The 11,150-nt window shown below is 38.9% G+C and overlaps 1 protein-coding gene across 3 annotated transcripts in view; it reads left to right on the top strand.

Annotated features, from left to right (window-relative positions):
- mical3 (microtubule associated monooxygenase, calponin and LIM domain containing 3) overlaps positions 1–11,150 on the top strand; it is a 236,803-nt gene that overhangs the window by 22,481 nt on the left and 203,172 nt on the right. Inside the window, exon 1 of one of the 3 annotated variants that reach the window (XM_062983117.1) lies at positions 59–193. The exons of 1 other annotated variant lie outside the window; for it this stretch is intronic. The gene's annotated coding sequence lies outside the window, so the exon portion shown is untranslated. Of the gene's footprint in view, positions 1–58; positions 194–4,664; positions 9,433–11,150 lie in introns of those variants that run through there. One more of the 3 variants, XM_062983116.1, reaches the window with a different exon arrangement.

The following is an 11,150-nucleotide window of genomic DNA, read 5'->3' as shown; positions in this document are numbered from 1 at the left end:
CAAAGAAGATTACGTTCGCAGACCAGAGGAGACTGACTGAGCACAAGAGCCAGCACCGAATGGATTGATGTTCTTGGAGCCTCCCCAAATCAGAGGCTGTTGAAATTGTGAGTGCTGCTCTTTACTGGCAAGGATTTTAGTCCCTGAGAAGAAAACAAGAACCGAGGCAAAAGCAGCATTTCCTCATCATACTGTGAGTATTCATCCCTCATGTAAATTTTGAGGCTGGCAGAGACGTCATTGCCTTGTTCTAACTAACATGTTGCTGTCTTTAAGGAGAAAGATAATTGAGAAATATGCCTTTTGTTTGCTGGCTTTGCCAAATTACTCAAATGTACTTCGGAGTATGCAGTTGGTGTTGTCAGCTAATAGAAGCTAGATGTTTGCTTTTGACTCGATCGTTTACACTACACATTAGAGTCTCACTTATCCAACATTCGCTTATCCAACGTTCTGGATTATCCAACGCATTTTTGTAGTCAATGTTTTCAATACATCGTGACATTTTGGTGCTAAATTCATAAATACAGTAATTACTATGTAGCATTACTGCCTATTGAACTACTTTTTCTGTCAAATTTGTTGTATAACATGATAATGATAATAATAATAATAATAATAATAATAATAATAATAATAATAATAATAAAACTTTATTTATACTCCGCCACCATCTCCCTGTGGGGACTCGGGGCGGCTTACATGGGGCAGAGGCCCAAACAACATAGAACAAAACATAGGCAACATAATACAAATCACACACTATAAAAAGATAAAACAGTAATACAATATATCAATTAAAACAAAAATACAGGATAAAAAATTGCATTTAAAACACATAAATGGTAATGATGTTTTGGTGCTTAATTTGTAAAATCATAACCTAATTTGGTGTTTAATAGCTTCTCCTTAAACTCTCCTCATTATCCAATGTATTTGTTTATCCAACATTCTGCCGGCCCGTTTATGTTGGATAAGTGAGACTCACTATCAGTATTGTTACTACAGTAGTCTCATTTATCTAACTTTCACTTATCCAACGTTCTGTATTATCCAACACAGTCTACCTTTTAGTAGTCAGTGTTTTCCTGGTGGCACAGTGTCAGGTGGAAGTGTGCAGCCCACAATCCATATGTGGCCCATTGAGTAAGCCCTATTGCTTGGGAGAGAAAAAATGCACTCCAAATGCACAATAGCAACACTAGAAAACCCCCAGTGGCACAGCAGGTTAAACTGCTGAGCTGCTGAACTTGCAGACCAAAAGGTCCCAGGTTCAAATCCCGGGAGTGGAATGAGCACCCGCTATTAGCCCCAGCTCCTGCCAACCTAGCAGTTCAAAAACATGCCAATGTGAGTAGATCAATAGGTACAGCTCCGGTGGGAAGGTAACGGCGCTCCATGCAGTCAGGCCGGCCACATGACCTTAGAGGTGTCTATGGACAATGCCAGCTCTTTGGCTTAGAAATGTAGATGAGCACCAACCCCCAGTCGGTCACAACTGGACTTAACGTCAGGGGAAACCTTTACCTTTACCTTTCAATACATTGCAATGTTTTGGTGCTAAATTCGTAAATATACTACATAACGTTGCCGTGTATTGAACTGCTTTTTCTGTCGATTTGTTGTAAAACATGATGTTTTGGTGCTTAATTTGAAAAATCATAACATAATTTGATGTTTAATAGGCATTTCCTTTAGCCCTCCTTATTATCCAACATTTTAGCTTATTCAACGTTCTGCCGTCCCGTTTATGTTGGATAAGTGAGACTCTACTGTATTACTGGTAATAGCACTAGCAATTATTGTCCTACATATTATCCTATCCATGTGTATTGCGTTTTGAGTTTCATTAAAAAAAAATGCTTGTTCTGGGATACCTAATGTTCACATTTTACTAGTGGCGACCACTGTATAAAAATGAGTAAATCATCGATTTGTCCCTCTGTTCATGAGGACAAATATTCATATCCATAAATATAGATCAGGCATGGGCAAACTTCAGTCCTCCAGGTTAAGAATTGTGGGAGTTGAAGTCCAAAACACCTGGAGGGTTGAAGTTTGCCCATGCCTGATATAGATACATAATGTGTGTAATGTTTTCAATATTAATTAGATCAGAAAGATAGATCCCTGCCCCAGGAATCCTACAGTCCAGTTTTCAACAGTGAGTGAGTTATAACAGTGGAAACATTTGCATAAGTACTATTGGTATAATCCTATGTATGCTTTCTCAAAATTAAGTGCTGTATTTTTAATAGGGGTCATACTTTAGTACTTTACAGAGGAGCACAATACATGCTTGATCAGAAGTGAGCTTCATGTAACTTGAGTTCTGGCAAGCTAAAGGGTCATGTTCTCCTACTCCAGTGGTTCTCAACCTGTGGGTCCCTAAATGTTTTGTCTTTCAACTCCCAGAAATCCTAAGAGCTGATAAACTAGCTGGGATTTATGGGAGTTGTAGTCCAAAACCGGGAGTTGTAGGCCAAAATCTGGGGACCCACAGGTTGAGAACCACTGTCCTACCCAAACCTGGCTGAGCTTTGGGTTCCTATTAGTAGGTTTTCCCTCAGTCCTACTACTCTCTTAATTATAACTGATAGGGATCCCGGAGAGGAAAGTTGGCTCCTTCCAAGGCAACCTAGACTGGGCCTCTGTGTTTCCATTTGACCAACAGGCACAGAGCTTTTTGTTCAAGTAGGTTTTGAGCAGCTTTTTTGGCAGCTGAGAAAGGGATTTTATGGGCTTGTACTTGCTTTTAGTCTTGTAATGAACCACCTGGACTCCTGGTTCTGAGAGAAAGGGAGATATAAGTCAAATAAATAAATAGGTGTGATTAGACTTATTCCCTGGTAAACATGTACAGCCTTATACTCTATCTGGATAAACATGCCTAAGAAATTACTGGGATCCTATTAAATCAACAGATGACTTGAAAGCACATATACACACACCTACAATTACAAAACTTTAGCTTTCTGTAGGGTGTGAGGAAAAAATGCTATAGATCTTTATTCCAGAAGCATATCCTCTTATGGCCTCACTGATATGAAAGTGCAAGGTTTTTTTCCACAAGGATAGGGCCCAAGGATTAGTGCTAGGATTTGCACTGTCTTTATATATACCAGAATAATTGTACTGAACATTTGGCATTTCTACTTCCATTTCAACCTTTGATTTAATTCCAGTCTTTTCATATCAAAGAGCTCACGTGAAGGTACAATAGAGCATCTCCTAGAAATTGAAACACAAAGGGCTGCAATTAGTTCAGAGCAGCATGGAAAAGTTAAAGGAACTTAGGATGAAGATATATAAAGATGCTTGGACTACAGTTCACTCATGCTATCTATTTCTAGGACAGCATGTGCAATTCTTTCTAGGACAGCATATGCAGGAGGAAGGAAGCATGGATGTAGTGCAGTGTGGATCTGTAGGCAGTCAAACACTGCAGAGGGATAGCAAAGGATCTTTATATTGCATGTATCAGGCAGGAAAACATGGGAAGGGCAGGCAGAAGTATAGCCTGACTTTGTTGTGAGAGCAGATGCAACAGTGTCAGGTAACCGCCATTGCCACGAATTCTCTTCATTAGCTATGCCAGGTAGCACTGATGGAAGCTGCAATATCTGACAGACCGCATATTGCCCACCCCTGCGTAGACCCTTTGTTGCAATATTCAGTACGTCATCGAATTGGATAGAAGCACAAGGAACGGAGGCACAAAGAAGCAATGCTGTTCATTCCACTATTACTACAGCAGTGGTAATTGATAGCTGAAGGGAAGGACACTTTCAGCTAAAGCTGCTTCCACTCATGATGGAAGGATGTCTGAAAACTGGCTTCTCTCCTTTCAATGGTCTCAGAAGTCCAGTATAAATATATGCTTGTTGTTTTGGAATGCAAACGTAGTGATCTTTATATATCTGACCAAGGAACTTCTGACATTTCCTATTGTTTTATCTGCTTGAACAAGCTAAAATTAATTATTTGCTACATAGTTTGTAAAACAACAACCCCACAATGCAGAAAGCCATGCTGGCAACATTGTCTGGGATTTGTAATCCTAAGAAGTAACTTTTTCTCAGTTCAGATTGTCCCTTTCTGAATTTGAGATTTGTTCTGTTCCTTAATCAGAATTTAGCATTGCTATGTGCGTACTCAAAACTGTAATCTCATTAAGGCCATTTGGCCGCAGGCCATCGTGCTCTGTTGCCTGAAAGGCAGTTTGGCTACAAAGAGGGGCTCAGGTCATGGGTGAACTAAAAGAGTTTGTGGCTCCGCCAGCAAAACCACCCCACGGCATTTGGACATAAAGCTGACTTTGGATCAGCAAGGAAAGCAGTGGGTTGGCAAGCTCAACTTGATCTGTGGACAAAAGGGAAGGGAGATGCATGCGCATAACTCCTGTCAATGCTAATGGGAGTCACGAGATGAAATTCTCTAAGCACCCGAGAGCCGAGGCCGCCCCCTCGATGTGCAAGCGGCATAAAGAGGTGTCTGTGTGTGTGTTGGCATGGCTGAGGGGCCTAGTGTGGAAGAATAATAGACACCAGAAATGGACATGAATTATTTGTTCATCTTGCCCATCCCCACGGAAACCACGACAGAATTATCCTCTGCTGTCGCTTCGGGTGAGTTCAGCCTAGTTGATATAAACACAAAATTAAAACTCTTTCTCTTTCTAGATCTTATCGTGATTACTTGGCTATTCAGGCAAGGAGGTGCTGTTGAGAGCCAGTTCTGACTGAATCCAGTCCTCCTCCTTGCCTTATTCTTCAGCCCTTTTTCTATTTATTAGTTACATTTTATATCTCACCATTCCTGCAAGGAGCTTAGTGCACATGCAGAGTATGAGAGATTGCCCCAATTTATCCCAACTGAATCCCTGGTAGGTAAGTTAGGCAAGCCTCCTTAGACATTCCTCCAGATGTGTTGAACTATAGTTCCCATCATCCCCAATCAGTTAATATTCTAATAATTATAATTTAACACATCTGGAGTGACTAGGTTAGGGCAAGATACAGGGGTCCACCTAAGGTAGCTGTCTTAAAGACCATTCTGTATCAGCTATTGCTTGTGCCACTGGTTTCTCCTTGCTGTGGCTTTCTTTGCATATGAATGACTCTTGCAATGGCTTCCAGGTTAGATAGGTTCTGCTCCAGTTTTTAAAAAGAAGCTACTACTAGTAGAATCGAACCCTGGTCTCCAGAGTTGTAGCCAAACATCCAAAATTCTGTTCTGAATTCCAACAAAAGCAACTCAGATATTTTTTGGGTGAAAAGATGGGGCTCAAAAGCTGGACAGGTTCATAGGGGATAAGACAATCTTCTAACTGCTGTGACACACATCCTGACAGTGAAATAGTTCAGGTTGGGGGTACTTATCTTTTGTTTACAGTGGCAGGAGATTGCTGGGACTTTGTAGTATTTGTATTTCTGTCTACATATGCAGGTTGGGTATTAATGGGGTCAAACAACTGAAACATGCCATCAACAAAAGTCACTGCCCTATCTTAGATTCCCAGAAAGATACAGCAAGCATCCAGTGATTACTGCTCAGCTTTTTGTACTACAAAGTATTCATTCTCTCTTGTTCCTAGATATAGTACTCTGGGTTCTATTGTTCCTTTTCACGCACAGACCTAGATTACGTCATCCTTAATGAGGAGCGAGGTGAATGTGTTCATATGCTCCCTCCTCCTTACTCTGATCTTCCCCCTCAATTCAAAACAGCCAAAGCAAAGCATTCCTGTATCTAAAAGCAGTCTTCTTTCAGTGAGCTCCCTTTGGGCTATATCCTAGACTGTTAACATTCCTTTATCAAATCCAAGGTCATGGTCAGGTATTCCTTTAAGTTATAATCCTGGTCACAAAAATCTGATTTCAAATATACAGATGTGCATAGATATCTTGATCTGTTTAAAAAACCAACCTGAAATGTAATAAACAGATGAACCGATGGAACTAAACTGAAACTGTTGTTACAATTGCCTCGGGAGGTAACCAGAGACCCAACCTCACAATTATGTTTGTTTCTTTTGCTATTTGTTGGTTGCTCTTCAACTGAAATTCTTGGAAAGGCTTACTACAGTATAAGTAGTAAAACATATGGTGTGGAGTGTGGAATATGGCAAAGCAGATAAATCATAAATCATCCTCATGGAATACAATCTAAAACTGAAATAAAGTAGAGATGGGTTCGAATTTCCCTTGTTGGGGAGGAAATCCCACATAAGGTTGCCCACAACAGGGTACTTGTCTTCACCAACTCATCACTTTGTTTCAGACAGTAAAGGCATTTGCAGCAAAACCTCAGAGGCTGATTTCAAAATGTCCATACATGCTGCAAAAATTGTTCTTGCTGGTTTCTTCACATTTATTGCCCCTAAAATACACGTAAAGGTCCACGCTTAACACTTGCAACCCAGTGATAATTGTAGAGGAGTTCCCTACAATAAGGAAAGCACATTACACCATGCATTTTAATACAGTAGAGTCTCACTTATCCAAGCTAAACGGGCCGGCAGAAGCTTGGATAAGCAAATATCTTGGATTATAAGGACTGATCAAGGAAAAGCCTATTAAACATCAAATTAGGTTATGATTTTACAAATTAAGCACCAAAACTTCATGTTATACAACAAATTTGACAGAAAAGGTAGTTCAATACGCAGTAATGTTATGTTGTAATTACTGTATTTACGAATTTAGCACCAAAATACCATGATATATTGGAAACATTGACTACAAAAATGGCTTGGATTATCCAGAGGCTTGGATAAGCGAGGCTTGGATAAGTGAGACTCTACTGTATATGATTTCATTCTTTGTTACATTTGTATTCTGTCTTGATGCAAAGAGCTGAAGATAGCATGTAGGGCTGGCCTCCCTCCCACTTTATCCTCACAATATTCCTGGATTGTAGCTAAAGCTAAAAGATGATGGCAAGCTGTTGGCTGATTTCTAACCAGGGTTGTCTCGTTGAAGCAAAACCCAAAGTTTCCTTGTACAACCTTGTATATGCTCCCCCATACAAAGGCTGCCATTTGAATTTTTGAATCAGGTATCTTCAAAATATATTTTGATTCCTTTTCCCATCAAGCGTAACCAGTATATCCATGGTGAGGGATGCTTAGAGTTTTAGTCTAACGCCGTCAAGTTCTTGTTGTGTGCCTTTCAGTAATTTCTTATTAGTGGGATTTTCTTGTCAAGATGTGCTCTGAGACGGCTTCCATGACCGAGGCTGAGATAACGTGCCTTGACCAAGGTAACCCAGTGGGCTTACATTGCCAAGTGTCCAATATTCAAATCACAACACCATTCAAGCTCTATTTAGGACTATCAACATGTTCTAAGATCCACTCCTACTGCATAAATCCTACTTCTAAAATTCCCAGGCAATGTGATAAAAATACATTGTATTTTCTACACCATTTCTCTTATTGATTACTCCAGCAACACTTTGTTAGAGGGTTGATGGAGGAATGGAGGAAGAGGCCCAGGAAGAGTATCTTTGTTTCCTCCTTTAGCGTACTTAAACAGACTGATCCAGCTGCCAGGGTATGGTCTGGTGACCCTGTGTTTTGTGTATGTGGGTTCAAGTCACCTGTCGATTTATGGTCTTCTCATGAATTTCATAGCCCACAGCACCTGAGATTCATTTATGGTTTCTTGTCCAAGTACTAACCAGACATGACCCTGCTTAGCTTCCAAGATCAAATAGGGTCTATCCAATGCCTTCAAAGCATTTAGATCTCATATTAGTGATTCCGCCATGCCCAAAGAAATCCCAATCCGAGTTATATTATACTGTATCTATGGTTGATTTCTTATCTCCTGCCAGAAATTAGTGTAGCTTTAAGAAGAGCCTAGCAAGCACAAATTCACCTGATTCTGCTTTCAATGCGGTGATAATAAAGCTGACCTGCTGAAATTTCTGCCTATCATGTAGCTCTTAAGGGCATTAATCCTTTGTCAAAGAAAAATCATCTTGGATACAATAGAAGGGCCATACTCTGTTTTTAACAAATTTCTGTCTCTCTAATGTCTTTTTCAGATATAATGCTTTTTATCTTATTTGTCACAGAGAGTGATGTCTGTAATCACAGTTATACGGCAAGCTCATCAGTTTCAGAAGCTAAATCCTACTACTAGGCATCCTACTACTAGAGCATGTAAATTGGCACACACATTCACAAAATATTAATACATCAGTCCCTTGGTATTTGCTGGAGTTTGGTTCTAGGACCATCCATGAATATCAAAAATCTGTGGATATCCAAGTCTCACCATACACCATGGTGTAGTAAAATGGTATTCCTTACATAAAATGACAAAATCAAGATTTGCATTTGGGATGTCTTTTTTAAAATACTATTTTCATGCCATAGATGGTAAAGTCCATGGATAAAGAATCTGTGGATATGGAAAGCCAACTTTGTACTCTTTCTGCTTGTTTTTTTTTTTATTTTAGTCTGCTTTGCCAAATATAAATCTGATGCATACAAACTAGAAATTCAAATCTTGGAAAAGTTACATGTTTGGAAACTTTCCAATATATATGAGGGATTAATTCTTGATTTTGAGGCAGATTTGGGGTTTTTTTCTGTTTATTTCGCTATATTCTACACGTTTCTATTACCTAGTGACTAGCCTGAGTAAGATAAAATCTAAAGTCTGCCAATATTTACCATATAACATCTTGTTTTTCTCTTAGTTTTTAACTTGTAATTTCACTCATTTCTTCAGAATGGAGATTGTTCCATCATTTCTTCCTGCTTTAATAACCACAACAAAGCATGAGACAACATAGGCCAGCACTGGAAACATGTGATATTCCTCCTCTACTATTTAGTGAAGCCACCACTCTATCACACTTAAAGTAACTAAAGTTATACTCACACACACACATCTTCTCCCATACAATTGTAATTGGAAGTTAAAATTGTAGCCTGATTTACTTAATCCCTGTTATCTGTTATTGAGAAATAAAACTAATTACAGTAAGTAATTGGTTATGTATTATTGGATCCTTCCAAGTTCCAGGTTGGAGTCTACATAAAACCCAGGTGTTTAACTTTCCCTAAATAAAGGTTCATTGTATAGAGGAGCTTAAAAGGAAAAGGAAAAACCTGCATTACCTTTTAGATATAGAGTATTGTTGTGGAGATGACTAAAAGTAGCAGGACTTATCATAATTTTAAACTTTATTTTTAATCTATTTTAGATTTTTTTAATTTAATTTATTTATTTTATTTTAGATAGGTTTTAGATAGATTAAGGTTATATTTTTAAATTAGAAAAAAACAAACTTAAAGAATTGTATATGTGTATATGTTAAAAAAGAAAATATATATTTAAAGAAGAGTATTCAACATTGGTACCACTACGCAGAAGAGTTTGTTTTAAAAGTGCAGTTTACTCTCCAGTGAAAAAGGTAACAACAAAAGCTGTTTTTAAACCTTTACTGAATATGTTGCATCTCTTAGAAAAGTGGAACCTTATAAATTGATTGCATCTTATCTCTTTTGGAACTAGAATTTGTTATTATTTTATTTATTTTTGCATTGGTATTTTACAGTTTAACTACTCTTTTTGTATTCTTAACTGGTTGTGTTTCATTTCGGTAGCATGTTTCTCCTGTGATAAAGCGTGTGTCCTTCGCTTGAAGTTTTTGCTTGTTTCCCAGACATTTGTATGTTCTATATCCTTAAGTAAAGCATTGTGCACTTTGTTTTTCTGTCTCTCTGGTGGCGACAGGGTGCTTCTGTCTATGACTCATCTGACTCTATATTTTTCTTGCTGGCAAATGATAATCTTGTGCTCTTTCACTATAAGCAGCAGCCATGCAAATCTCCTGACTAATGGGTGGAAAAAAAACAAATGAGCCTATCAGTCAGTCAGAGTAAAAACAATATTTATCGGTCCTAACTCCTTGCTACAGGAGGGAAGTTGGACCAAAGCTTACATTAATGAAAAAATAAAGGGGCATCATACATGTGTGTGTATGTGTTAAATACAGGCAGTCCCTGAGTTACAAACATCTGACTTTCAAATGATGTAGTTAAGGACAGAGATAAGACAACAGGAAGTGAGAAAAATCTACTCATAAGAAAGGAAAGAGTTATCATGGGGAAAAGGGGTCTCCACTGAAGCTTTCTCGCCAATCCCTGTTTCCACAACAAGCAACATTTTTCAAAATCCAATTATCACTGGGACAGAAAGTAGGGACACAGACAGAAAAACAGACACCACAAGGGTGTTAACCCATCCCTATGTTATCCAAAGCATGCATATATGTGTGTGTGTGTTCCAAAAGACAGAGAAGGATAGTCCATTTTACTGGGATGGGGAGTTGAAGGAGTAAAACCATTTCCTCCTGTTTTCCTGTTATTCCACCCATCCATGTCGTTGTCATGGAAATAACCCTTGTTTATGACATAAAAAGTGGGGAAGGGGAATAACCAGCAAAAAAGGGAGGGATGGTTTTCCTCTTTCAACCCCCCCCCCCCAATTGCACTTTTTTCTCTCTAAGTGCCTCCTTTGGCCTCCGCCCAGATAATAGAACAGTAGTACCATATCTATATATCTATTTGGCGTGACACTTTAAAAATGTACCTGTTCTGATGTGTTGTTGAAGGCTTTCATGGTCAGAATCACTGAGTTGCTGTGAGTTTTCCGGGCTGTACGGACATGTTCCAGAGCATTCTCTCTTGGAATGCTTCTGGAACAAGGCCATACAGCCTGAAAAACTCACAGCAACCCACTACCCCTTCTGACTTGCACATACATTCAACTTAAGAACAAACCTATAGAACCTATCTTGTTTGTAACTTGGTGAATGCCTACATTTGTGCTAGATTTCAGAATACTCAGACAGACCTACCTTCCTATCCATCAACTCTCCCCTCCCTCTCTACACTTAAGTGGTGTGTGTGTGTATGTATATATCTATATATATAAAAGGGTAATGAAATTTCGGCCTAGGACAAAACAACAAAACTACACATTCCAAAAACACTAAACTTGGCAGCACAACCCCTCATCCATGCCTCTACGTCCATACAACAAAAATAAAAGAAAAATAAAGTCCTAATTAGAGGGAGAGGAATAATTGTTTTTATCCAATTGCTGCCAGTTAGAAAGCTAAGCTCC

Source organism: Anolis carolinensis, chromosome 5, assembly GCF_035594765.1.
Source record: "Anolis carolinensis isolate JA03-04 chromosome 5, rAnoCar3.1.pri, whole genome shotgun sequence".
NCBI classification, from domain to species: domain Eukaryota; kingdom Metazoa; phylum Chordata; class Lepidosauria; order Squamata; family Dactyloidae; genus Anolis; species Anolis carolinensis.
The sequence above is the reverse complement of the archived record's forward strand: the minus strand, read 5'-3'. Positions and strand labels throughout refer to the sequence as shown.